General features: G+C 37.2%; 1 pseudogene; it reads right to left on the bottom strand.

Annotated features, from left to right (window-relative positions):
* Nucleotides 1-13,134: 13,134 nt before the first annotated feature.
* Nucleotides 13,135-13,460, bottom strand: LOC129532886 (large ribosomal subunit protein eL33-like; annotated as a pseudogene).
* Between the last annotated feature and the right edge of the window lie 268 nt (nt 13,461-13,728).

Here is a 13,728-nt window from a genome sequence, read left to right as displayed (position 1 = left end):
ATTTATTCCCTGCAAATAAGAGAAGACTGCTGTACACTACTATTAACTATGGTCCTAAAGTTGTAAAATTTTTATAGTGAATGCTATCAGTGGCACAGCCTTGATTTTCCTGATGACAACACCTGTTAATTACAGGTAAAGTACCAAGTGCCTGTTTTGCAAACCCAAATTCGTGAAGTCAAATGAACATCATTGAAAACCCCTGTCGAGTGAGCATCGCACCAGTTTCTTTATTTGCTTTCTCTCAGAATTAAACAGTAAAAAGAAAAATGGAAGAAACTACAATCACTTAAGGATCAAATCACTGCCTTTATGTAGTAGTTATCTTCTGAATTCACATTCAGTTTCCATTATTATCTAATAACATTTAAATCCTACTTTACAGCATTTGAATTTCTTAGCTAGAAATGAATACTTTTGGGAACATGAAAAAGATTAATATTAACAGGAAAAAATTAAGAGATTCTTTGGTTGCAATATACATGCTAAGTTTCCAAGGACCATACAATTTGTATTCAAATTCTATGAAAGAGTAGTGAAGCACATGGTACTTTCTATTCAAGTAAAATTCTCATATTTAAAAAATAAGCATGTCTATTATTTTAGGCCAATTTTATAAAATATTATGAAGCTTCTTTACGTAGAAAGAAAAGGTTTATTTTAGTGTGTAAGGATAGAATGCCAAAATTGTGTTTACTAGAAATATTGCTGGGCTTTGGAATTTTAAAAATAGTTATTAGGGAATATAGGTAGTAGTAGGTGAATTGGTTAAATTTATGATATCCTTGAATAAGACTGAAGTCCTGTACCATCCTATGTAGTTTGTTATATAGAACCAAAGTGTGGTAACCTGAGGAAACATGAAAGTACGACAGCAAATGATATCACGTGTGGCCTTCCGAGAAAGAACAGCAACATGTAGCCTAACAGTGAATGTGCAGCAATCCGAATAGCTTGTGGTTGAAAAAGCAAGAAACAACTGTCTACCACAATAAGCAAATATTAGTTTTGTAAATGTCCCCAAATAGGAAAGCCCTGTTGATTGCATCTTGTTCTTCTCAGTCATACACACAGTTATTGCTTTGATCATCGTCAGAGGCATCATTTTATAATGAAACAGACATGCTGAGGGTTTGCAAAAGGGATTTCATCTTAGTGATTTGCATTAAGTAAAACACGCTGCTTGCTTAAACAGCCACATTTGTGCCTTTTCACACATTACCCAGTTATTATTCAAGTAAAATACCATATACTGAATAACCTCAGTTCTCTACCAAAATCCTAATTTATCTAAACCTTGAGCTATTATTCATGAACTGTTCTATCATTCTTTTTCCCCCCTGATTTAAATCATTTTTCTAGGAGGAAATGAACAATAACGGGTAGATATACAAAATTTGCCTCAAAGCTATTATCATTTATAAATATAAGAAAATACTATCATTTGATGATTCGTTATTATTTGGTCTGCAGAGTATCTGGCAAAGCTTGAAAACCTTAGCTACATTTTCTGTATGATTCTAGGTTTTGTATGTTTCTATGCTAAGGTATAAAACATGACTGCTTAAATTTAAGGGCAGCAGGACAAACCAACTGTTCACACATTTCTTTCTCAAAACCGTCTTGTCCTTCACAGTGGCAGAAGCATTCTGACTCACTAATGGTGGGTGAAACTACCCTAGTGCAGTGACTAGAAATGAATTGGTTTAAGTTTCATCCCATTGGAGGCACGTTCAAAAAATGTATAAAAAGTGATACATACAGATGGTTAATTTTTTAAAAAAAGATTCTAACAGCACAGGAGGATAAAAGATGAAGTAAAATGTTCTCCCCTAAGGCTGTTCCAAGTCTTACTATCCAACTGGGAGTCTTCCCAAAAACCTTTCCAGGCGTATACAGATATCTCTCTATGAATGATAAGGGATTTCTTACTATTGGTTCAAGTCTTTTAAAATCTGTATCAATTTCCTGTTTTTGGTTGTAAGAAATTACCACAAGTATAGTGGCTTAGAGAATAAACAAATGCATTACCATAAAGTTCTTGAAGTCAGAGGTCTAAAATGAGTTGGCAGAGCTTTATGGGAGAAACAATTTCTTTATCTTTTTCAGCTTCTAGAGGCTGACTGCATTCCTTGCGAGTAGCCCCATATCCCTCTGACCTCTTTCAGAGGAGTCACATGTCCTCTGACTCTGATCTCCTGCCTTCCTCTTTTAAAGAGCGTAGCGATTACTTTGGGACTACCCAGATAATGTAGAATAATCACTTTATCTCAAGATCCTTAATATGATCTGCAAAGTTCCCTTTGCCAAGCAAGGTAATTTGTTCACAGGTTTCAGGAATTATAACACAGACATCTTTGGAGGGCCCTTATTCTTCCCACCATGGTATCCCTCAGTAAAGCTTTTATTTTCATTCAGATCCTATACTTTTCTTATTTTGTTTATTCCTAATTATGTTATCTATCTTTGCCATTGTTGTTATTGCTGACTATTGTTCATACTTAGAGTTTCATCTGAAATGGGTTCTTTGGAAACTTGGAAAACATTGATTTTTCTCTAGTGACAGGGCTTTCTAAAGATCCTCAATTAAATGCAGGAAATGAGCTGTCCACACCGAGAACTCCTAAATCCAAAGAAATATTTCCTGGAAATATCTGTCCTTTTATCATCATTTGGACTTGTCAGCATCAATTGATGGTTTCCTCCTGCTTGAGAAGCTTTTTTTTCACTTGTTCTCAAAAGGCCTTTCTCTCTTGATTCTCTCTGCTTCCCTTGTTGCTCCTTCTCGGTATCCCTTGGCATTCTACCACATCCTACCTACATTTGTGTGTACAGTATTTGTATTGTTAATCTTCTCTAGGTGTATTTATTCTCTGAATAATCTCCAGTCTCAAGCCTTTAAATACCACCTCTGTTCAGAAAACTTCTAAATTTATGTATCCAGCTCCAAACTCTTCCCTTAATCCCAAATTTGACAGTTCAGTCTCTCTCTCTTTTTTTTTAACAATCTCTTCATAAATATCTAATTGGCATTTTAAACTCACATGTCCAAAGCAGAATTTTTGAACTTCTTTACCACCACCCCTACTAAATAATCCTCTTCCCTCCCTAGTCTTCTCCAGATCAATATGACACCCTCTTTCACCCTCCTGATTAGGAAATAAACACACACTCGCATGTGCATACACACAAGACATATTTGCCTCTTCTTTTCTCACATCCCCTTCCAATTCAACATCAAATGTTGATAGTTCTACCTTTAAAAATATTCAAGGCCTCACCATGTTTTAACCACCTCTAATCACTAACATGCTAGTGCAAGAGACCATTATCAATCACTTGGATTATTGAAATATATTCCTTTTTGTGTTCACTCACTTATGTCACTCAGAGTGACTCTTTCAAAAAGTTTAATAGATCATATCCTTTCTCTGTTAAAAACTCTCTGGCTTCTAATGTATTCAGACTAAAAATTCTCCACATTTCGATATTTTGGTAGATTTGGTAGATTGAGAGGATGGACATTTTCTGCTTAGATGGCTACAGGGAATGTGGTGTTTTTGAAGAGGGATGTTTTCTACTTAATCTAGATAGTAAAGGTAGTATCCTGTGAAGAGGTTTAGCATGTAAATGAATGATCTGTTAGGCAGAGTGGAAATGACAGATGGGTCAGAGAAGAAATTGGGAACTTGTGCTTGGATTGTGACCTACGATGTCAAGAACATGAAATCTGGTGGAAGTGACATTTCTGAGAATCCAAATTTAACACTGGTTTCAGTTTAGACTAAGGCTTCATAGATTCAGATTTAGGCTAAAAGATTTAAGGCAGGGTTGTTGGTATACTAAGGGGAAGCCCTGGGGACCAGCGTATTAACGGCAGCAGGAAAAATAGAGAACCCCAGATAGAAGTAAAAACCAAGGAGACAGAATTGGTAACAATGAATACAGCAACCCCTTTCTATCTGCTGATTCTCCAATCAATGCCAACTGATAGAAGTTCTTAGATTCATTTTATTTAAAGGGGTCACTTTACTTCTAAAGTGGACTATTCTTATTCATTTATTTATCTTTTGAATTCCTGTCATCTCCATGATCCTTCCAAATCCCTTTCTCCATATCAATTTTTTATTAAAGTTTTTTTATTTTAGTAACAATTTGTTAATGAAACTTCATTTCTTCAATAAACAGGGGTTAAACAAGACAGTAAGACTTCTTCCACTTTGGCGTTTTTTAAGGCAGCTACATAACCTCAGTACTTTGTAAGGCCACAATGTTCTGTCTCATGTGTAAGACTGTATTTTGGTCAGTTCATAAGCTTTTAAGTCATTAGTACATTAGGACAGTTCAATTTCTCATGACTCATGTTCACAAAAAGATCAATTATTGTTAATATCTTTAACCCCATCTCCTGGACAGTAAGGGCAAGGTTTTCCGTGGCAAAATCTTTTTACTTTTGTGTGATAGTGTTATGTTTGAATATTCCATATAATTATCTTTGGCCAGAGATGTCATTTCACTTGTATCCTTTTATGACCTTTCTTAATTATGATCTTAAAATAAATGTGTTACAGAGACACCATCAGAAAAATTACCTGTATAATGATGCCTTAGGTCTGCAAAGTGGTGTGTGGTTTTTTTTTGGTTTTTTTTTGTTTTTTTTTTTGGTGTACAAACCATCTATACCCACATTATCTCTTTGGTCTTCAGAAGAACACGGTAGGCTACACCTGGATCATCACACCTGCTTAAAGAGAAAAAATAGTAATCAACAATGTTTAGTAGCTTGGTGATAAGTATCAGCAACAATTCCAGAACACAGACCTTCTGATTCCTAGTCTATGGTTCTTTTCATTTTGTGATACAGTGGTCATTAAGGAGTTACACAGGCAAATCCAGGAGAATATATAATTTATAATATGAATAATTACATTGTATTATAACTGTTATGATATTCATGTTTTTGCCCAATGGAGATTCCTTTTCAGTTGATACCCAATCAAAAAATTTTACTTTGTCATAATGAAACAGAGGATAAAATTTCTTCCCAGGGAAGCAGTGCTGAAAGACCAGAGAACACTGGGACATCTGATGAAACAACAGACATCACTCAGAGCAGAGACAACCAATCAGAGTGTTCGTAAATAAAACTGTTGACAGGTATTTTGCAGGGCATAGGGAAGAAAATCAGAGCCCCACAGACAATACAATAGGTAATGACTCTGTATTTTAATGAACCTTGTGTAATTGTAGAAGTGGAAACCAGGTATTTTCTACAGAGTGTTAAATAAGCTTTCTGCTAAAAGTAAATGGCATTCAAGCACAGACATGTGTGACAGAAGAACAGTGGAGAACACACACACAAATCAGCAGCAGCAACAAAAGAACAGAAAAATAGGTACCAGATACAAACAGAAGCAAAGAGTTTAACCTCACGTGGTTAAGAAGTTTCTCCAATTCCTAGAGACTGGAAATCCACAGCTGTTGGTAATTTAAATATATATGATATTTAATATATATTTATATTTAACATATCATATTTATCATATATATTATGTATACAGAGAGAGTAGTGATTTATACGTGTACATTAATTACGTGTTTGCAATTAGATGAGATAATTCAGCAGAGGATTTGCTATATAACACCCACTTGAACATTAAGTTTCCTTAATTTATGATCCTATGTGCAAGTTGTGCTCTGCAAATCTCTGAGGGGCACCATTCACATAGACTGTGCTAGGCATAGACTATATAGTGAATGGCCCCCATCTGCTTAACTGTATTTCAGCTGCTGTTATGAATGTATGCCTTATCTCATCATCCTCTGCTCAAATTAACTTTGTGTGTGTTGGAGAGTGTGTATTTTCTCATCCTTGTTTCAGCTCAGTTGTCATCTCAGAAAGACTTTTTCAAAACACTTGATTTAGTATCCTCTCCAACCGCTTTCAGTCTGTACTTTCTTACTCAATTACATTGTCCTTGAAGGACTTCCCATTACCTGAAATTTTCCTATTCATTTATTTGTGGTTATTGTGATTTTCCTGCCCCATTAAAGTCCAAACCTCTGTGAATGAGCAACAGCTGAGGTAAAGTCCTTGCCACCTAATAGGTACTCAACAAATATTTAAATATCAGCGAAATGAATGAATACAATATCAAATAATGTTTTGGAGATTAATGACATAATGAAGGTAATCTATCTGGAACAAAGTGTCTGAAATTTACTAAGAAATCTATGATTTTTGTTTTGTTTTTTGTTTTGGTTTTGGGTTATTTTTGGCCATGTTCTGACATTGATATCACCTCTTTATATACAAGCTCAATTCTTTAGCCCTCTTTTCCTTCATCATGTTTTCCTGGAAAAAAAAAAATTCCAGTTCTGGTTAAATCCAACTCTTCACATACCCCTCCCTGCCGCACCTACACATATGAATGTGGCTGGAGAAAATCACACCATCTTGTGGCTTGGTCTTTTTAAAAATTCATTACTTAAATGCAAATAGGGCCCTTGAGCTGCTTTCTCTAGTTCATTTCCTCTCTCTTCTACTCTTCCTAAATGATTTAATTTCTTTTTGTCTCCTAAGAGCACCACCACCAATTCTTTCCTTAGTTGATAATCTCTTTTTATTGAGAAAATAAAAGTAATCAAAAATTCCGCAAGCTTCACTAAGACATTACCTATCTCCATCTGGGCTGGGTTACACTTTATGGCTGTGGGACCAGCGCAGTCACCTATGGACCCATGCTTAGAAGGGACTACACTCACTTCATGGCTGTGGGACAAGTGCAACCACATAGGGACCCATACTCAGAAGGCACCGCACTCAGGGTTTAATCCTCTGTGGATCCCATCTTAAAATAACAATTCTTAACACTTTTGTCTTTGAATTCGTGTTTTGTGTGAAGTCCAATATGACAACAGAGCACCCTTGAGGGACTTGGAAACAGCTCACAGGTCCTGCCTCGTACTGCTTCTCTGCCTGACCCAGATGGGTTCTTGTTCACTCAATCTCTGCCCCAGCCTTCCCCTCCCCTGACACCCTCCACATAGGGTTGCAGGTTGGGTTGGACTGGTGGTCTGAATTCTGCTGTCACCCTCCATGCCCAGAAGAAGACCTGGGCCCTAGTGCAGGGTGGGTCAGGGTCAGGCACACCTCTGTGGGCATCTCGGAGCAAGGCAAGGAAAGCTGGTGTGGCAGCTGGACAGTTCATGCAACAGGCATCTAGGCAGGGGCCTCTCGCCCACTTCTGATCCAAGTCCTGAGTACATCTTGGGGAAAAGATGTAGTCTCTTCAGGGGTTACCCATTGTGAGGGTTAATTTTATGTGTCAACTTGGTGGGACCAAAATGCCCAGATATGTTGTCAAACATTATTCTGAATGTTTCTATAAGGGTATTTTTGATGCAATTAGCATTTAAATTGGTAGATTTTTAAAGCAGATTGCCCTCCATAATGTGCATGCGTGGACCTCTTCCAATTAGTTGAAGGTTTCAATACAGCAAAAGACTGACCCATCACAAGTGAGAGGGGATTCTGCCAGCAGATTACCTTTGGACTTGAACTGCAGCGTCAGTTCTTTCCAGGTTTCCAGCCTGGGAAGGAAGATTTTGGACTTTCTTGCCTCAACAATTGCACACACACATACACACATACACACTCACACACCCGCTACTGGTTCTGCTTCTCTGGAGAACCTTAACTTAATATGCCCATCCACTGTGGTTGGGGCAGCCAGCTCCTGAGGAAAATAGATTGACTTCCCTTAGCCAGGGCCCTACGTTTTCATTTTGCATTTGGGTCACAAAGTATGTAGCCAGCCTCAGTCTGTCCTGCATATGCTCTGCCATCTATCTGTTGTTTCTACAGATGAGTCTTTATCTAAGGCTAACCTCACCACTTATGCACTATATTCCATTTACTCTAATCTGCTCAAAGACATTGCTTCAAAAATTCTTTCAACTTTCTTCTATGTGATTTCCACCCTCTGACTGAATTATACCCATCATCATGCCAATTTGCTCTAATTTTTCTCGTCTTTGAAAAAATTGTCTTCTGGTCCCATATAATCCTTTGGCACGCCTCATTTCTCCACTGTCCTTTAGATTAAAGCTCCTCAACGCAGTTTATACTCACTGTTTTGGCTGTTTCCAATTCTTCCCTTAGTCTGCAGTTAACTGGCTGGCATGGGGTTTATTGAGTTATTCTGCCAGCCTCTAAAGTATTAGGAAGGTCCATAGCAACTCTCACTCCAGTCAGTACCGATGATCATTCCTTTGTTTTAACATGCCTGCTTACTTTCCACAGATGCTATCCTAAGGCAGGCAGAGGCACCCAGAAAGATGGAGGGTGCACCATTACACTGAATATTCTACAAATTCCAACCGTATGGGAGCACACTGGCAAAGATATAATAAATATCATCCCTAGCCAAGTTGATATTATATCCCATCTACGTATCTTATAATAGAATTTGACAATTTTTTTGAAATAGTCTAGAATGTCAAATCTTTGGGTTTCTTTTTTTTTTTAAAATAATTTATTTATTTATTTATTTATTTATTTTTCTATTATTATACTTTAAGTTTTAGGGTACATGTGCACATTGTGCAGGTTAGTTACATATGTATACATGTGCCATGCTGGTGTGCTGCACCCACTAACTCGTCATCTAGCATTAGGTATATCTCCCAATGCTATCCCTCCCCCCTCCCCCCACACCACAACAGTCCCCAGAGTGTGATGTTCCCCTTCCTGTGTCCATGTGATCTCATTGTTCAATTCCCACCTATGAGTGAGAACATGCAGTGTTTGGTTTTTTGTTCTTGCGATAGTTTACTGAGAATGATGGTTTCCAATTTCATCCATGTCCCTACAAAGGACATGAACTCATCCTTTTTTATGGCTGCATAGCATTCCATGGTGTATATGTGCCACAGTTTCTTAATCCAGTCTATCATTGTTGGACATTTGGGTTGGTTCCAAGTCTTTGCTATTGTGAATAATGCCGCAATAAACATACGTGTGCATGTGTCTTTATAGCAGCATGTTTTATAATCCTTTGGGTATATACCCAGTAATGGGATGGCTGGGTCAACTGGTATTTCTAGTTCTAGATCCCTGAGGAATCGCCACACTGACTTCCACAATGGTTGAACTAGTTTACAGTCCCACCAACAGTGTCAAAGTGTTCCTATTTCTCCACATCCTCTCCAGCACCTGTTGTTTCCTGACTTTTTAATGATTGCCACTCCAACTGGTGTGAGATGGTATCTCATTGCGGTTTTGATTTGCATTTCTCTGATGGCCAGTGATGGTGGGTTTCTTTTTTTAAACCTTTTTAGACAAAGAGGAAATAAGTCAGTTATTCCTACTGTGTAATAAATAGCATCATATTGTTACCTGAAAGGGGTCCCGATCCAGACCCCAAGAGAGGGTTTTTGGACCTCGTGCAAGAAAGAATTTGGGGCGAGTCCATAGAGTAAAATGAAAGCAAGTTTATTAAGAAAGTAAAGGAACATGACAATGGCAACTCCAGAGGCAGAGCAGTGGCATGCTGCTCAACAAAGTTACTTATAGTTACTTCTTGATTTTATGCCAAATGAGTGGTGAATTATTCACGAGTTTTCTCGGAAAGGGGTGGGCAATTACTGGAACTGAGGGTTCCTCCTTTTTTTGACCATATAGGGTAACTTACCGATGTTGCCATGACATTTATAAACTGTCCTGGCACTAGGGGGGAATGTCTTTTAGCATGCTAATACATTATAATTAGGAAATAATAAGCAGTGAGGATGACCAGAGGTCACTTCCGTCAACATCTTGGTTTTGGTAGGTTTTGGCCAGCTTCTTTAGCGCATCCTTTTATCAGCAAGGTCTTTGTGACCCGTACCTTTTGCCAACCTCCTATCTCACCCTGTGACTAAGAATGCCTAACCTCCTGGGAATGCAGCCCAGCAGGTCTCAGCCTTATTTTACATAGCTCATATTCAAGATGGAGCCGCTCTGCGAAACACCTCTAACACTATCATAGTCTCTGTTTAGCTGACATGTTAGTGCTTTCTAAAAAAGAATAGCCTGTTAAATGAATTGGTCTTTCCATTGAGACAAATACAGTAGGCAGCAGCAAATATTTTTATGCCAGAACTACTGCTACTGTCGTTTTTACTTTGAGTGTAATGTTGGTTTTCTATATTTTTCTGTGTGCTTGAAAACCTAAAGCTATAATTGATTTTGGATGGAAGATTTTTTATGAGTGCTTTAATAATGAGACATTTATTCCAGGAAGCCACATGCCCCAAGTCTTCAGGTCTCAGAGTTTGTATTTACCATTTGTTTTATACTGAAGAATAGGGGTAATGAAAGTACATAGAAATCAGACAAGCCAAGCTAAAAGCAGCATGAATACATGGAAAACTACAAAAGAATATGAAAGAAGATGAGTAAATGAGTAAGAAGCAATCTGGCAACATAAAATCCACTGAGGACAAACATACACATGGCCTCGGAAACAAATAAATATTTGATAACAATCAGTTATGAAACCATCTATCCTTAGGAGAAACATTCCTGCTCAGTTTTTTCTCATCTCTTTTCTCTTTTTTATTGTGTTGTTTATTTTATACTTGAAGAATTAAAATTGTGCTCTCAGCATTGTAAAATATTCCTTATAGATACATATTTTTAAAATATAATTGATTGTTATCAGAACAGTTTTAGACTCACAGCGAAACTGAATGGAAGGTACAGCAATTTCTTATATACTCCTTTTACTCACATATGCACAGTTTCTCCACTATCAAAATCCGATACCACAGTGGTACGTTTGTTACAATCATGAGCCTACATTTAAGACATCATTATCACCCAAAGTCCGTGGTTCATATTGAGGTTTATTCTTGTTGTTATACATTCCATGGGTGTTGACAAATGTATAATGATATGTGTTCATTGCTATAACATCATATAGAATAGTTTCACTTCCCTAAAAATCCTCTGTGCTCCACCTGTTCATCCCTCCCCTCTAACCCTTGGCAACCACTTATCTTTTTTCTGTCACAATATTTTCACTGTCTCCATGCCTTTTCCAGTGTCATATAGTTGGATTCATACAATCTGTAGCCCTTTCAGATTGCTTTCTTTTACTTAGTCATATGCATTTAAGGTTCCTCCAGGTTTTTTCATGATGATAACTCATATCTTTTTAGTGCTGAATAATGATTTATTGTCTGAGTATACCACAATTTATTTGTGCATTCACCTACTGAAGGATATCTAGGTACATCAGTATGCAGGTTTTTATGTGCCATAAGTTTTCATCCAATTTGGGTAAACACTAAGGAGTACAATTGTTGAATCATATAATAATAATATGTTTAGCTTTGGAGGAAAATGTCAAACTGTGTTTCAAAGTGGCTGTGTCTTTTCGCATTCTCACCAGCAGTGAATGAGTGTTCCTGTTGCTCCATATCCTTGCGAACATTTGCTGTTGTCAGTGTTCTAGATTTTGGTCATTCTAATAGTGTGTGGTGGTATCACTCCCTATATTTCTATAATTTGTTTCCCTGGCATTCTGCATTTGCCTCTTAGAAATAGAAAAAGTTTGATTACCCAGGTTTGAGCTTTCTTTTTTTTCTCTATTTGAGCCTTTTTTCTTCTCTCTCTCTTCAAGTAGAACTAGCTTAGCCTGAACATAAATAAATAAAAAGATAGGTACCTACCTACATTCTCTGACACTGGTACATTGACAAGAATGGAACAAATCTTATCCTTAGCTAAGCATGCAGTATATTTCATCTACCTGTCCCATAACAAGATTTAGTAACTTTTCTGAACTAGTCTGGTAGGTCAAATTTCTCATTTTTTATTTCCTGAGGCAAAGGGTGAATAGGATGGAATTTGATCTCTCTTGATAATTGCTTTCTTTTTTAGCGAAGGACTAGTAATGTGTTGGTGATAAAACTTTTCAAATGTAAATACCTATGAGAGGTATAACTTACGTTTATTAGCTAATTTAAAAACAGCACGTTAGTGATCAGGTGCAGTGGCTCACACCTGTAATCTCAGCACTTTGGGAAGCTGAGGCAGGCGGATCACTTGAGCTCAAGAGTTTGAGACCAGCCTGGCCAACATGGCAAAACTCTATCTCTACAAAAAATTAGCCAGGCATGGTGGCATGTGCCTGTGGTCCCAGCTACTCTGGAGGCTGAGGTTGGAGGATCACTGGAGCCTAGGATGTGGAGGTTGGAGGATCCCTGGAGCCTAGGATGTGGAGGTTGCAGTGAGCCAAGATTGTACCACTGCACTCCAGCCTGGGTGACAAAGTGAGACCCCATCTCCAAAAACCCCCAGCAACTGAGTATCCTATTTGATTTCTTAAGTAATGCTTATTCAGTCAGGAAAATTAAAGAATAGCATATGACATATCTAGCTACCTATCTCAACCATAATCTCACCAAATCTTTGCTTGCTATTGGCCTTTGAATGTGTATACTTCTAGCTATTGCTGCTTTGATTTGTATATATGTGCATACATTTTTGAGATGAAATTATATGGTTTTATTTTGATATTTTCAGTTTATACATTACTTATTCCAAGTCAAGTGTTATATACTGGAATGCTTTGTCCAGCCACAAATTCCAAGGATATCTTGCCCTAGCCTATCTGAATGAGCTGCCAAAAACCATCAACATAATCTCCATTTAAATTATTTTTAATTTCCATTTTTGCTTTTCAGTTTCCCAATCAAACTATATTGAACAAGTACATACTCTTACAAGGTAATTTAAGGGATAATTTTAAGCTTCTTTCACTAACTCTCATCATAATGAGGAAGACAGTCCCCTTTGCACTTTCCCCAAAGCTTACTTATCCCCCACAATCCACATGCAATAAGGCCTTGTACTAAGATACGTTAAACCCCTCATTATCGTCTAAGTCTCTGTAATCACCCTTCAATCATCATTCACATAGTTCATATACCTCTGACTTCCTCATACTCTGAAAATGCTGAATAACCTTTGCCATTTTAAGCATACAACTCAATTCAGGGCAATACTTTTTAAAAGCCACCTAACAAAAATACCAGAGCACAAATTCCCCCTTTATTGATTTGCTTTTCATCAGTTTAAAACCTTTAGGGGTACAGCTTCACACGGATTCTGTGTCCAGTGCCCTTAATAGGCAGATTGCTTCAGAATTTGGCACAAATCATGCCACTGTTTCCATGGACACAGGTTACCTTTCCCCAGATTACTTTTGTTTGGTTTGGTTTACCACTGACATCACTGTGTTGTGATTTGCTCTATATACATAAGCACATCTCTTGCCTGAGTAGAATTCAGTTTCATCTCAGGCATAACCACCTCCAGTTTTAAGAAGAGCTGTGTGCTCCATTTGGTTTTGGAAACCCTATTTATAGTCAAGAAAACTGGCTATAGCATTGGACTACAGCTTTCCAGAAATGTTTTAAAAGTCCTATTTCCAATAGACTGCCACAGGTTCCAAGATGGCAGGAAGAGCAGATTTTTAAAAATTATTTCTAAAAAAATCATACTTTGTATTTTTTCTATGACTTATTTTGTTCATGCAATAACATAAGATAATCTCATATTATTATTACAATATATTTTTATTGTCTGTATATTATTTCACTTTATTAATATATCAGAATTAATTTTAGCAATCTCTTATTGATGGACATTTTGATCATTTACACTTTTTTTTTTTT

This window comes from Gorilla gorilla, chromosome 3 (assembly GCF_029281585.2).
Source record: "Gorilla gorilla gorilla isolate KB3781 chromosome 3, NHGRI_mGorGor1-v2.1_pri, whole genome shotgun sequence".
In the NCBI taxonomy this organism is placed as follows: domain Eukaryota; kingdom Metazoa; phylum Chordata; class Mammalia; order Primates; family Hominidae; genus Gorilla; species Gorilla gorilla.
This window is presented reverse-complemented; position numbering and strand designations above follow the sequence as displayed.